Source organism: Medicago sativa, chromosome 5, assembly GCF_051527215.1.
Source record: "Medicago sativa cultivar Bolivia chromosome 5, Bolivia_mono, whole genome shotgun sequence".
NCBI classification, from domain to species: Eukaryota; Viridiplantae; Streptophyta; class Magnoliopsida; order Fabales; family Fabaceae; genus Medicago; species Medicago sativa.
The window spans coordinates 8,369,945-8,386,307 of record NC_140753.1 but is presented as its reverse complement, the minus strand read 5'-3'; the positions used below and the strand labels follow the sequence as shown (position 1 = coordinate 8,386,307).

Here is a 16,363-nt window from a genome sequence, read left to right as displayed (position 1 = left end):
TATTGATATATTGATTTATAAACAAAATATTGTCAAGTCATATAACAAAATTATTTTTGAACTCAACATATTTTAGTTTGTCTGCATATAAAATTAAGATAAAATAATGATCATTTATTGTTTATTCTAATAGTAATTAATACATCATAACATAAATGTATAAATGACATGTTATGTAAAAGAAACATTGTTATGATTACGATAAAAAATATCTTTAAAAACTACATTTTTCGTAGAGTCTCTATCTTCTCCTTCTATTTTTCCTTCGTTAATGAGAACTTTTGTTGAATTTTGAGAAACTCATCTTGATAAAGTTACATATAATTGACCATGACTGAAAACATGTAGTGGAAGATAGATTCCGACGTTGGGAATAGTCTGCCCTTGTGACTTATTTATGGTAATAGCAAAAATTAGTCTAACGGGAAACTGTTTTCTACTAAGCACAAAGAGAAGTTCTGAACTCATATTTATTTTTAATTTAACTTTGGGCAAGAATGCTCTTTTTCCAGCATTGCTTCATGTTAGGATTTCCACATCCCACATATTCTTAAATAAACCACGACATAACAATTGTGTCCCATTACACAGGCCATATCTAGGGTCTATGTTTCGCAACAACATCAAAGTTGCACCTTTTTTTACCTTTAAAATATGTGGTGAGATACTTCCTTGAGCAATTGAGTCTAGGAATTTCTGTTGATATAAGTTATGAGTATCCCATTCAACCTCGTCAAATGACAACAAGTTATGTTCTTCTCCTGGAAACTGATTGATAATTAATATTTAATATAGTGCTAACAAATCTTTTTCTAAAATATTTTGAGTCCTAATATTTTTTTAGAGGATTTAAAGTCCAATCTTTAACATTATTTTTTGCTCACGTTTGTTACTAATCTTTTTTTTAGAAGATTTAAAGTTCAATCTTTAACATTATATTTTGCTCACGTTTGTTACTAATCTTTTTTTAGAAGATTTAAATTCCAATCTTTAACAATATTTATTGCTCACGTTTGTTACTAATCATTTCTTTTTAGATGATTTAAAGTCCAATCTTTAACAATATTTTTTGCTCACGTGTGTTACTAATCTTTTTTTTAGAGGATTTTAAGTTCAATCTTTAACATTATTTTTTGCTCACGTTTGTTACTAATCTTTTTTTAGAGGATTTAAAATCCAATCTTTACCATTATTTTTTGCTCACGTTTGTTACAATTGATCAAAGGCTAAGGAAGAGTAACTTATATTAATAAAATAATATGGAATACTGTTTTTTGTGGAAGTAATAAAATAATATGGAAATACTGTTTTTTGTGGAAGAGATATGAAAATATTTGGCAATCTTTGTCGGTTCTATTGTGGGGAACAAAACAGGTGTACAACATAAAATCGGCTGATAAAAAAGTAACATGAGGTTTTGTTTTGTGCTAGTTTTTTGTGAGTTTGATTTGTGTTTAACGGAGGTAAAAGAGGGTTAACGTAGACGATTAGTAATCCATATGTTAGTAATCCATGTGTTATTTTATAATTGGCTAACGGTAAGAACAATTCATAAGGAATTTTGTGTAAGTTTTCTCCTTAAATTAAATTTATTATTATCTATTTGTTACATGTGTTATTTGTATTTAAAATTGAAATTAAAAATTAAGGGTATTTTTGGAAAGAAAAGTCCAACCCAAAAGTGTGCTGAAAGGGGTAATTTTCTTTATATATAGTATAGATATAGATAAGTAGGAATAAATACCTTCGATTTTTTTTTATCAATAAATTCCTTTTTTATTGAAAAAAAAAAAGAATTATTAAGGGTTTGTTTTTGTTACTTTTATTTTTCATGAAAACCTCTAGGAAAGAATGCAAGAATCATATGGCCTTAAGGCATTTGCATTGAGCATAGAAAAAAAAGTATAACGGAACCATATAATTTGGAATCATATTTAACAAAATCATCTTGTCACTTTGATTGACTTCTCTACACAGGTCTTTAAATAATGTTACCCTCATTTTGGTGAATTTGATGAAGCACGTCCACAAGAACAAATGATAAAAGAGTCCATGGCAGTCATCCTCCAACAATAAAAAATATTTTTTTAATCACAGTACATCCATAATATTGGCAAATAATAATGATATTATATACTTTACGTTTTTCAACACTCATTCACCATTTTTTTTTTAATATTTTTATCTTTCTTTTCCTATTACATCTTTTTATATCTTTTTAGGCTAAATTGCCTTTTTGGTCTCCTTAACTATTTATGTAGTATCGCTTTGGTCCCTTATCTAAAATTTGATTTATTTTGGTCCCTTAACTTCTCTCCGTTACACATTTTGGTACTTTCCGTTAGTTTTAATTCAAAAACGTTAGGTTTTCTTCATTTTCTTTTGGAATATTTCTAGGATTCTTGTTGTTGAAGGTTGATGGAGATGATATGAAAACGAATAAGAGGAGAAGAAGATGGGAACCCAATTCCCATGCATTTCTGGGACCACATGAGTACTACCAGTAGCTTAATTAATTTTTCAATTTTATTCCTTTATCGATAAACCAGAAGCAAGTTTAAAAAACAAGTGTTTCAATATAGCACTTGAAATTGTTGTTCAGATTTAACTTAAAAAAAATTAAATGAAAGTCACTTTTTATAAAATTAACATAGTCAGTTAGTCACTTAGATTGACAATAGTTGACATGAGTTATTATTGTTATTGGATGCAAGATTGATACCACATAATATTACAAGTGACAACCCCAATAATGTTACATAACATAGAAATCTAAGCTAAACAGAACTTGAAAATAAGTTTTTCACCATAAGATTGACAATGCATGATTGCATGTTAATACAGTTTACCCAATCCCTCAACTACGTTGTACGTTCTGAATTCCAATAAGGTGCAGCCGGGCTAAAATGAAAGGAAACTACCCTAGAGTCAAGAAGTTCCACTATAGGCGTGAGACTCACGCATCTAGGAACTTTATACTGATTAATCGATGCACCACACAATATGTAATAATCCATCAAATCCTCAAACGTGCCATTTTTCACCACACGAATCTCTAATGGCCCAATTGAATTATCAGCTACTCTTCCTTGTCTATAAACTGAATTCAATGACTCTTCCATAACCAAACAACATTGATTCAACACTTCTTCTGTTGGAGGATCAGAGGAATCTTTCATCAAAAGCTCCCAATAAATAACATAATGTCCAGGAATGGATTTTGTATCAGCAAAACTAGTGTATTCAACAACACTTGTTTTGAACTCTTTCAACAATTCAGAAGCATTTTCAATCGCTTTTTGAAGCTCTGACTCGTCAGTTTTATCCGAATCGATACTCAACAACACGTTCTTTCGCCTCACAAATTTGAACTGTGGATTTGAGTTATGGAATCCTGTTACTTGAAGAATATCACCAACTCTGTAACGACAAAGACCGGAATAAGTAGTTATAATGAACTCGTACAATTTACCGATTTCCACATCTGCAAGGTCTAATAGTTTTGGAGATAACCCATGTTTGGCATAATGGTGTAAGAAACTTCGTTAGGTTCTGTCATAGGCTTGAGGTTAAGTCCAAAATAGCATTCAGATGAAGCATATATTGTACATGGCTTTGGTAGGTTACCACTGTAATAATCAAGGGTTGGAATGTACTGAGCCATAGCACCAGTGACTATAACCTCAAGGTACTTTGTGTTAGGCCAAATTCTTGGGATTATACATACGTTCCCAATTTTCTCCTGAACATTCTTTTGTTATGAAATTTGCCAGTTCAGGATCAGGTTTCAATATTTTGGACATGCATTCTTTGATTGAAGGGTCAGTGATTTTAGGGTTTAGGGTTCCAGTGGAGATGTCATGGGCTAATTTGGCCCAATTAAGTTGAAGGAATTTTATGGCTCTTAAAAGCCCAGAAGCAAAAATAGCTCCAACTCTTAGAACTTCATGCCGCATGATGAGTCCACAAAGCATCTGAGTGTACATGCTTTGGAATGAATCTAGACATGAGATGGCTTCATTTGGGCTTGTCAAAATGTTGTAAGGGTCAAATGGTCTTTTCTTGAACTGTTCACTTTTGTAGTAGGCTGTTAGAACTGGACGTGCCACTAACCCACTTGGAGTTTTTGTTTCTGCTTTGATGAAAAGGAAGTGAAGTGCCTTACCCTTGTCCAAATTAGGCACATACCTGATTCAACCAAATTAAGAAATGTTAGTTGATAAAATGCTGCATAGTAATGTTGTATCTCCTTGATTTTGCTAAAGATAGTGTCGCAATTGTTTGCTCGTTTAACCTTCGTAATTTGCAAAATATGAATTTGATCACTTACATAGTAATATTAAGTCTAAAAAAAGTTATTAGATCGGTATCTCTCTAATAGTTATTTTTTAATGAACTCATTTTGGTTTCATGGACTACTAAGTGGTTCTGCAATGTCACACAGGGTCTACTTATGTAACTCATACACATTTAAAAACGTATGCAACTCTTAAGCAACTCACATTTTTATATTTTTTACTAGTTTAGAGACCCGGCGTTGCCCGGGTTAGATATTAAATAAGTTTTATAAATTTGTGTGCACGAATACACGTGTCAGTATATTACATTAAATTTATTTAAATTTAAAATTATAATAATATCATAAAAATAAATATAAATGATGAGATGAATGTCCAATGCAAGAATAAAAAGTGTAACATAATCAATAATGAATTAGTCCAAGTGGTAAGAGTTTTGGGTCCTTTAACATGTGGTCATGGGTTTGTTTCGTGACCCATGTGTATGAGAGAGAAAAATCGATTGAAAGGAAAGAAAGTGGTTGATATATATATATATATATATATATATATATATGGGTTATGATTGAAGACACCTTTTATGAAGGTGTCTTTTATCAAAGTTATAACTCAAAAGTGAAAATCACACCTTGAGGTATGACTTGATAAAAGACACCACCAAAGGGTGGCTTGTAACATAACCCTATATATATATATATATATATATATATATATATATCAAAGTATGAGAAATAATAAAATTGGTGTTTGGCAAACCTGAAGAAGAAAAAATGTTAGATGAAAAGAAGGTTTGAGGTTTCTGTTTGTGCTCAAAATATGTAAATGTGTGATTAACGAAAATATATTTATTTATAGTTAACATTTTCATTAGAATATGCTGCTAAAAGATAACATAATAATTAATCGAACCTTTTTTTTATCAAAAAAAAAAAACTAATCGAACCATTTTTTTCCTCAAACATAAAAACTAATTGAATGATATTTCTGCTGCATAAAATATTAGAATTTCAATAAAAATTTAAAGAAAATATTGAGTGGATAAGATCAAAATATTGTTCAGATATTTATGTTAAATAAAATATTGATTTTTAAAAATAGAAAAAATAATAAAAATATTGAGAATGAATGTGGAAGTGACATGTGGCATAAAAAACCTTACTTTATATATATACTATTGATATATACTATTGATTGATTGATGTGTAGTTTGTTGAGATAAAAAATACTGAGTGCATAAGATCAAAAGTTTGTTGAGATATTTATGTTAAATAAAATAGAAAAAATAATAAAAATATTGAGAATGAATGTGGAAGGGACATGTGGCATAAAAAACCTTACTTTATATATATACTATTGATTGATTGATTGATGTGTAGTTTGTTGAGATAAAAAATACTGAGTGCATAAGATCAAAAGTTTGTTGAGATATTTATGTTAAATAAAATAGAAAAAATAATAAAAATATTGAGAATGAATGTGGAAGTGACATGTGGCATAAAAAACCTTACTTTATATATATATACTATTGATATATACTATTGATTGATTGATGTGTAGTTTGTTGAGATAAAAAATACTGAGTGCATAAGATCAAAAGTTTGTTGAGATATTTATGTTAAATAAAATAGAAAAAATAATAAAAATATTGAGAATGAACGTGGAAGTGACATGTGGCATAAAAAACCTTACTTTATATATATACTATTGATTGATTGATTGATTGATTGATGTGTAGTTTGTTGAGATAAAAAATACTGAGTGCATAAGATCAAAAGTTTGTTGAGATATTTATGTTAAATAAAATATAAAAAATAATAAAAATATTGAGAATGAGCGTGGAAGTGACATGTGGCATAAAAAACCTTACTTTATATATATACTATTGATTGATTGATTGATGTGTAGTTTGTTGAGATAAAAAATACTGAGTGCATAAGATCAAAAGTTTGTTGAGATATTTATGTTAAATAAAATAGAAAAAATAATAAAAATATTGAGAATGAACGTGGAAGTGACATGTGGCATAAAAAACCTTACTTTATATATATACTATTGATTGATTGATTGATGTGTAGTTTGTTGAGATAAAAAATACTGAGTGCATAAGATCAAAAGTTTGTTGAGATATTTATGTTAAATAAAATAGAAAAAATAATAAAAATATTGAGAATGAACGTGGAAGTGACATGTGGCATAAAAAACCTTATTTTATATATATACTATTGATTGATTGATTGATTGATTGATGTGTAGTTTGTTGAGATAAAAAATACTGAGTGCATAAGATCAAAAGTTTGTTGAGATATTTATGTTAAATAAAATAGAAAAAATAATAAAAATATTGAGAATGAACGTGGAAGTGACATGTGGCATAAAAAACCTTACTTTATATATATACTATTGATTGATTGATTGATTGATTGATGTGTAGTTTGTTGAGATAAAAAATACTGAGTGCATAAGATCAAAAGTTTGTTGAGATATTTATGTTAAATAAAATAGAAAAAATAATAAAAATATTGAGAATGAATGTGGAAGTGACACGTGGCATAAAAAACCTTACTTTATATATATACTATTGATTGATTGATTGATGTGTAGTTTGTTGAGATAAAAAATACTGAGTGCATAAGATCAAAAGTTTGTTGAGATATTTATGTTAAATAAAAATAGAAAAAAAATAAAAATATTGAGAATGAATGTGGAAGTGACATGTGGCATAAAAAACCTTACTTTATATATATACTATTGATTGATTGATTGATTGATGTGTAGTTTGTTGAGATAAAAAATACTGAGTGCATAAGATCAAAAGTTTGTTGAGATATTTATGTTAAATAAAATAGAAAAAATAATAAAAATATTGAGAATGAACGTGGAAGTGACATGTGGCATAAAAAACCTTATTTTATATATATACTATTGATTGATTGATTGATTGATTAATGTGTAGTTTGTTGAGATAAAAAATACTGAGTGCATAAGATCAAAAGTTTGTTGAGATATTTATGTTAAATAAAATAGAAAAAATAATAAAAATATTGAGAATGAACGTGGAAGTGACATGTGGCATAAAAAACCTTACTTTATATATATACTATTTATTGATTGATTGATTGATTGATGTGTAGTTTGTTGAGATAAAAAATACTGAGTGCATAAGATCAAAAGTTTGTTGAGATATTTATGTTAAATAAAATAGAAAAAATAATAAAAATATTGAGAATGAATGTGGAAGTGACACGTGGCATAAAAAACCTTACTTTATATATATACTATTGATTGATTGATGTGTAGTTTGTTGAGATAAAAAATACTGAGTGCATAAGATCAAAAGTTTGTTGAGATATTTATGTTAAATAAAATAAAAAAAATAATAAAAATATTGAGAATGAATGTGGAAGTGACATGTGGCATAAAAAACCTTACTTTATATATACACTATTGATTGATTGATTGATGTGTAGTTTGTTGAGATAAAAAATACTGAGTGCATAAGATCAAAAGTTTGTTGAGATATTTATGTTAAATAAAATAGAAAAAATAATAAAAATATTGAGAATGAACGTGGAAGTGACATGTGACATAAAAAACCTTACTTTATATATATACTATTGATTGATTGATGTGTAGTTTGTTGAGATAAAAAATACTGAGTGCATAAAATCAAAAGTTTGTTGAGATATTTATGTTAAATAAAATAGAAAAAATAATAAAAATATTGAGAATGAACGTGGAAGTGACATGTGGCATAAAAAACCTTACTTTATATATATACTACTAGTTTAGATACCCGGCGTTGCCCGGGTTAGATATTAAATAAGTTTTATAAGTTTGTGTGCACGAATACACGTGTCAGTATATTAGATTGAATTTATTTAAATTTACAATTATAATAATATCATAAAAATAAATATAAATATTTCAAAAAAAATTAAAAATAAATATAAATGATGAGATGAATGTCCAATGCAAGAATAAAAAGTGTAACAAAATCAATAATGAATTAGTCCAAGTGGTAATAGTTTTGGGTTCTTTAAACATGGACTATTACTTTCCCCCCCTATTGCCTTCTCCCGCGCCCTGTAAAATTTCTAAAAATGCTCTTGTGCATTCCGGATTTTAAAATTTGGATTCATGTTTACTATTTCGGATTTTATAATACGGACAATTCTTATGTATAATCAGCCATCAGACTCTCTCACATTTCAATAGTTTTGAGTTTTCCTTTTAAAAACAACAAAAAACTAAGTAAAAAAATGCTAAAAACCTGTCGAATAAAATCATAAAAATATAAAAAATAGTACCAAAAAATTCTAAAAATCAAATAAAACTAATGGAAATTTTTTCGGATTTTTCTGAGAATATGAAAAATTAATAAAAATGAAAAATGGGTCTAAACGATGGAATTTTGGATTTTGAGGGGCGGAGCAATCCGATCAAGTAACCCGAAAACCCGATTTTTGTTAAATAAAATATTGGTTTTTAAAAATAGAAAAAATAATAAAAATATTGAGAATGAATGTGGAAGTGACATGTGGCATAAAAAACCTTACTTTATATATATACTATATATACTACTGATTGATTGATTGATGTGTAGTTTGTTGAGATAAAAAATACTGAGTGCATAAGATCAAAAGTTTGTTGAGATATTTATGTTAAATAAAATAGAAAAAATAATAAAAATATTGAGAATGAATGTGGAAGTGACATGTGGCATAAAAAACCTTACTTTATATATATACTATTGATTTCTATTCAATATTGTCTTAAAAATTAATTGATTAATATATATGATACTGTTGGAACATTGGTGTGAAGTTGGAAAGAAATTGGAAGGTTGGAAGATTAAACACGTGAAGTTGGAAAGAAATTGGAAGGTTGGAAGATTAAACACTAAGTAATTAAACTTTGATATAGTGTTGTGTGAATTAAAAAAATAGAATGTGGGGGTCCCACATAAAATAGAACACACACATTAGTAGTGTTTAAATAGTGGTATTTAATTTTAAATACCTGATAATGATGAAAATAATACGTAATAATTATTATTATTTATTCATGGATATCAATTCTCATAATTTTAGGTTATGTTTGTTGTGATAAGATTGAGAATCCAACTGAATTTCCTATCTTTCCTTCATTAGTTTGTTTCAGCTAATCTTGTGGGTTTGTTTCTTTTTGAACTTATCCGATTAGTTTGTTACTTGAGCTGATCTGTGGGTTGCTTAATTTTTAAGGTTACTTAATTATTAAGTTTCTCCAAATTAGTCACAAACTCTCCCTATAAAAGGAGAGCTCACCTAGTTCAAAAATCACACCAAAGAGTTTCATTGAGTTGTCGGGAACTCTTTCTCTCTTCTCCCTTTCTTGACTTGTGTTGATGAGTCTTTCTTCTCTTCATCTCCTTTTTCTGTCCCTTCGGAATTAAGAGTGTTCTTAAGACCATAGTCCCTTTTCGGTTTAATGTCCCTTCGGAATTAAGAATGGTCTTAAGCAGGGGCGGATCCAGACTTTAGGTACATGTGGAGCTAAAATTTCAAATAAATAATAATACAAACAATTTTTTTAATCGACAAATATTATTACCTCATTGTTTGATACAATACATTACAATGAAAATCATCTCATAACCATTTGTTGAAAATGAGATAAAATGACATCATTGTTAATTGTTAATAGAGCATCTCTTAACCACTGATTACTCATTTTATTACATATGTTACTCTTCACAACTTTCATAGCTGAAAAAACACGTTCAACACTTGCAGTTGCTACTGTGCGTGTGTGCTATATGTGTTTTATCTACTAAAAATAAAAAAAATAGGGAAAAGCATGTGGAGCTATAGTCCCACATAGCTCCAACATGCATCCGCCCCTGGTCTTAAGTTCATAGTCCCTTCGATATTTTTATGTCCTTCGGAATAAATAATAATTTAAGATCATAGTCCCTTTTTCGGTATAATGTCTCTTCAAAATTATGAATGATCTTAAAATATATTCTTCTTCGACTCTTGAAGAAGTTAGACGTTAGAATGGTGTAAAACCATATTTGAGTGATCATAGTATCATAGTTGGAAAAGATAATAATTAGAATGGTGGTAACACCATATTTGAGTGGTCTCAGTGTAACGCCCTCCCTTTTATTTAATTATTTTTATTAAGTTAGAATTTATTTATGTGATTTAATTATTTATAAGAGGTGTTAGTATTTTATTACGTGGCATATTTCTATTATTTATTAGAATATGAGAATTATTAGTGTAAGTAGAATTGGGGGTTAGAATAGAAAGGAGATTAAGTTGTTGGGCCCAAATAGATTTAGAAAGAATAGAAAGGTTATAAATAGAGGAAGCTAGGTTGAGAGAATAGTTGACAACGTACGTTCAAGTTTTGGAGAAAAGAGGAGAAAAGCCAAGAGAAGAAGAGAAGAAGAGAGAGCTGCGATTTCTGCAAAATTAAGGTAAGGGTGAGACTATCTTGCTTTAATATTAAGTTGTAAATCATTAGATTACATCTAACAAAGTTGGGGAGAGTTTGTGAGATTAAGAGGATTAGGGTTTTGAGTGAAGAATTGAGGATTAATGGATGAAAATTGTTAGATTGATGTAGAAACTGTGAACAGTCCTTAGATAATCCGTAGAATGATTATTGGAATAGTTTTGAGGTTTAAAACATATGATTAGATGAGAAGTCGGTGAGTTTAAGAATTAGGGTTTATGAGCGATTTTGATGATTAGATGATGAAGAACCGTAGAATTGATGAGAGAATCATGAACAAACCTTAGATATCCTATAGGAATGTTATTAGAAGTAGGTTGATGGTTAGAAACATGAGAATGGATGAAAAGTTGAGATTTTGAGAAAAAGTGATTTTAGGTGTTTTTGAGAAATAAGTGATTCTAGGATAAGCTGTTTTGGAGATTTAAAAATATGATTTTTCAGTAAAATATGATAGGATTTGTCGAATAGAACGCGTAGCCGAAAACGAAATCGGATTCGGAGTAACGGTTAGGTTTTTACGGACGAAACGGTGAAACCGAAAAAAATGGGACTGCACAGAGCTGCGTCGCAGGTGGGCTACTGCCTTCCCACGCCTAGGCGCAGTTTTCCACCACTGAGCGCAGCAAGGCAGCCCCTCATGGGTGACTGCTTGTTGTGTTTTCGTTGCGTGTTGTCAGAACTTCGATTGTTGCGTTCTTGTGTCTTTTTCACCCGTTTCCGTGTTGAATTAGCTCTCGGTGTAAACATGAAAGTTGTAGATAATTGAGTTAGCTTTCTAATGGCTTTGGAGTGACTAGAAAATTATGTGTAGATTTTGAGTTTTGATGAAAATAGTCCAAGTGGGTCTTCAGAAAACTTTAAGAAAACTTAGCATAACTAATCCCAAGTTAGTCCAAAAACTTATGGTTGGTTTCCCAACTTCAACTTAAGTATTAGGGATTTAGTTGAGGTGTTTTATGAGTATTTGGCTTATGTCTCATTGATCAAACTTGATTTGCTTTTGAAGAATGTTTTGGACTTTGATATGAATATAATTGATTAATGTATATGTGGTTATTGTTGTTGATATGTTAGAATACATTATGTGAGCATTGTATGATACATAATATTATGATGTTCTATGATGTTAAGTTGATATGATTCATTTCTTATTGATGATATGATATTCTAGCACTGTTATATGCTGTAATTGTTGCTGTTTGTTGCTGCTGAATCTTAGTGAAGAAGTATAAGTCGGTCTAAGTTGTCATGATTTAAGAAGTTGTCCATTTTAATGGAATTGTATAAGATGTTCACGTTGTTGTCCAAGTTGTAGGAAGATTGTGTCGTTGCATAGTCAGTGATGGGGGCTTAATGCCTGACAGGTTCTTTATGACCTTAGCGATGGGGGCTTAATGCCCGACATGTTCTTTATGACCTAAGCGATGGGGGCTTAATGCCCGACAGGTTCAAATATGACCTTAGCGAAGGGGGCTTAATGCCCTGGTGGTACCACATGCATATTGAAGTTGTCTAAGTTGTTGTTGAAGTTGTCTAAGTTGTTGTTGAAGATGTTGTTGCATTGTAGAGTCGTCGTAACTTATATTTGATGATGATTTAATGATGATGTTTGTTTAAGAAGTTGATTACGAACTTAATTATGAAGTTGTTTTCGATAAATGATATGCTTTGATAATGATACTTATGTGAAATACATGATGATGCTTATGATTATATTTGGTATTAGATGTTGATGCTTATGATCATTATATGTGTTGATGTTTGTGATTAATATATGTGTTGATGTTTGTAATTAATATTTGATGATGTATGCTGATGTTTATGAATTAGTAATTGATGTTATATGATGATGTTTACATCTATAATTAAGATGATATAAGATGAAGTGTATAACTAATGTAGGAGATTAATGATGGTAGTTAATGGAGTATAAGATATGTTAATGATGTTTAAGTTGTTGAATGTACTTTATATGATTTATATGTTTAATATTATTGTTTGAGAAATCTCACCCCTTCTGCTTGAAAATGTCGCCCTTCGTATGGGTAACTTGCAGGTAATAAAGACTAGAAGTGTTCGTGAGTGGACTCCTCACTTGTGTCTAGGTGCTCTGATACGTAATGGGATGAGACTTACTTTCATATCTATTCCTTACGTGTCTTTTATGAACTTTTTATGAATAAGTATGGAACCAAATTATGAGATTTTCTGATAAGGCCTACGTGACAAGACTTTATTCATGTCGAACTATTTCCGCTGCGTATTTCCAGACTTTTATGATGTTGAACCTGGAAGGATATTTATTAATATCTATTTTATGACTTTAAAGTAGTATGTGACATTCCGTTTATGATTTAAATACTCTGATTTAATATGAAATTTTTATGTTGAAAAAACAGGTGTTACACTCAGCATCATAATAGAGTGGTAACAATATCATATTAAAGAGGTTTCAGTATTAAAGAGTGGTCTTGATACCATATTTGATGGTGTAATTTTCGAACGGTTTTCTACAGTGCAGTAGTTAACCGCACAGTTGTAACCGGACTTGTTTTATCCTGGAGGTGGCGTGGTTGATAGTCTGTCTTGCACAATTTTGGGCAGTGCCACGAAACGTCTTAAAGAGAGCGACCTGGTCGTGACTCAACCTAGTAACAACTTTGGTAGATAATAGAATTTGGAAATCCAAATACAACAGTTTGGAAATCCAAAAACAAAATGACACTGTTACATATTATTTAAGATATTTCGACAATTTTTATGTTATCAACTTTGCCACATCAAGTACTTCCAATATACTAAAAAATAAAGATATCATCGATTCATGGAACCCTCTACTCTCTAGGCTCTATGTCACTCCCATAGTATGATTGTTATTACTTATTACTACTCCATCAATGAAAAATGAACAGAAATTACTTACTGGTTCATAACTGGCGTGATTAGGCTACACAGTAAAAGACGACGGTCCATTTCTTGATGAATAGTAGGCATCAGTTTCCTTTCACCAGCAGAAGTTCCTGAACTGTAATTTTCATTATTAAACACATTCTCTTTTGTAACTTACTTTTTTTTTAATATACTCTCAATAAATTCTAATTTTTTACTTATACTATGCAACCAAATTTTTACAGGAAATGAATGCCAAGAAGAGAAAAGAAAAAAGACGTACCAATAATCGATGTGACTCTTGTGAGTAAACTAATTTTGAATATTTAATATTCTCACTTTTGTTCAACACATTGTTTTGAGTTTCACTATTAGAAATGTTATGCAATTCGTGCTGATGAACAAAGAAAATAAATACAACTTGAAGTGAGTAACATATGCATTTTAGTGCTAGTCAACTAGATTTTGTAATACTCTTAAAAAAAAAAATTGTAATTTTTGTTTTTGAAACTTTGGAACTATATATATATTCATGCTAAAAAGTAACACAATTTTAACAACACCATCTTTTTGTATCAAATAAAAAAAATTTGTCAAAGAAAACAATTATTTTTTGTTGTCAAAACTTACATGTACTTTTTTACTTTGAAAGTTCAGCACTCTTTAAGATACACTACAAGAAAATATGAAGTTTGCTACCAAAATTTTGATACGGATTTAATTGATAGCTAATTCTCGATGTATTGGCTGTCATTGCCAATTGTCTACGAGTATTAAACTATTACTCTTTTTTATTTTTATTTTTTTTGAAAGGAAAGGAGCATGCTTATAGCATTTCATTAATAATAAGAGAGTTTATACAACGAGGTATACGATAATAAATATTGGGACTAGCTGATAATGTGGCAACCCCAACAAGGGTGTGAGCTACCTCATTTGCTTGTCTCCTGTTAAACTCGACCTTAGAGTTTGAGAAGTGTGTGTTGAAGAGACTCTGGCATGCTGAAATCACTTGGCCAAATTATGTAACATCAATCCGACGATGGTTAAAGGCGTCTGTTGTAATCTTTGAATCCAAGACAAAATCGACATTGTCAAATTGCATGTCACTTAGCCATTGTAAGGCATGGAATAAGCCTAGAGCTTCTCCTACAGCAATAGAACACATAGGAGAGATAGATACAGTTTTAGCCAACACAAAAGTACTTCGTCATCACGGACACATATGCCAATACCTGTTCTGTTTAACGGATCCGAAAACGAAGCATCAACATTATATTTCGGACGGCCTCGTTGTGGCCGCTGCCACCTGACCGAAACCATATCACTCATTGTAGCAGCAGAATTTCGAGTTGTACCTGAACCACTTTGTCTTACCGATGTTGATGTCGTCATCTGATCATTTCAAACTGAATTTGTTGAAATGTTGTTACGACTAGCTACTGGAATAGTAGTGTTAGCTGCATACCAATCCTCCATAATGTGACAGGCGCGATCAACTACATTAGCACAAGTTTCTGTGACATCTTGTCAAAGCTTGAGATTTCTATGCTTCCAAAGGCTCCATAGGACAGCTGCAAATAGTTGACTAAATTCTTGTGAAAGTTGATGTAGCAATTCAAAGATGGCATCAACTGCTGAATTTTTTTCAATGAACACCTTATGAACCGTATTCCAAAGACCGGTTGTACGCCAAACCTGCACAGTAAAAGAACATTCGAAACAAATATGAGCAAGATCCTCACGTGCGTCATCACAACTCACACAACTTATGGGACATTGTATTACTCTTTTTTTTATTGTTACCTTATCTTTTGTTTTTTTTTCTCGTTACTTTTTTTTTTAATTTTATTTTGTGTTTCTTTTTTATGCACTTTTATTTTCGTTTTCTTATTTTTTTTGGGGCTCATTTCTTATGTTATTTATTTAATTATTCTATAATTAGTATTTAATAATCTTGTCAAAAATATATATAGTTTTTTTAGGGGGAAAATATATAGTTTTTAATAATATAATTAATCTATTTTCTATATGTAATGTCTCGCTTCTCGCATTCCTCTCACCGCCGTCATCCACCATCATCCACCGTCCTTCTCCGTCATCGAAAAAATATATAGATTGTAACATGCGCATGTGTCTGTTTTGTGATGAAGTGTTTTTTTTTACAAGTGTGATGAATTGTTAAATACAATTGGTAGATATTGATGTAATTTATTTATTATATTTTATGCTATTGATTAGTAGAACAAAATATTTTAGCGTTGAATTAATTTTTTAAGATTCAATATCTTATTAATTGTACTTTTGGACGATCCTACTTTAATCTTAATTTTTAGTAAAGAATGCCTCAACTTAGAAAGTATTATAGTTATAAGAATTTCCTTCAACTATTTTAATTCAAAGGTAACTGTTTTATTTTATTTTTCAAACAGGAATTAACCATTGACTAAGAGCACTCTAAGTAGACAATTATTATTCCCAAAAAAAAAAAAAAAGTAGACAACTATTATAAAAGAAAGAGTAGTGATATTTGTACAACTCTTTGTGAACAACTTCTTTGACAACTTTGTTTTTCTCTATTTTGATTAGTCAAAATCAATAGAGAAAGAAAAAGGTAAAGAGAGAATAAAATCATAATTATGTGAGTATGAGAGAGAAAATGTTGGATC

At 29.9% G+C, this 16,363-nt stretch overlaps 1 long non-coding RNA gene and 1 pseudogene across 2 annotated transcripts; one reads left to right on the top strand and one right to left on the bottom strand.

Annotated features, from left to right (window-relative positions):
- Positions 1-2,681: 2,681 nt before the first annotated feature.
- LOC146919705 (putative indole-3-acetic acid-amido synthetase GH3.1 pseudogene) lies at positions 2,682-15,089 on the bottom strand (annotated as a pseudogene). Its single transcript, XR_015011090.1, has 3 exons — positions 14,878-15,089; positions 13,729-13,830; positions 2,682-4,188 (listed from the first exon to the last, which is right to left on the bottom strand). The product of XR_015011090.1 is annotated as a putative indole-3-acetic acid-amido synthetase GH3.1 pseudogene (transcript).
- On the top strand, positions 9,037-9,294 carry LOC146919706 (uncharacterized). The gene is made up of 2 exons (XR_015011589.1): positions 9,037-9,140; positions 9,182-9,294. It is a non-coding gene; the product is annotated as an uncharacterized LOC146919706 (long non-coding RNA).
- Positions 15,090-16,363: the final 1,274 nt, after the last annotated feature.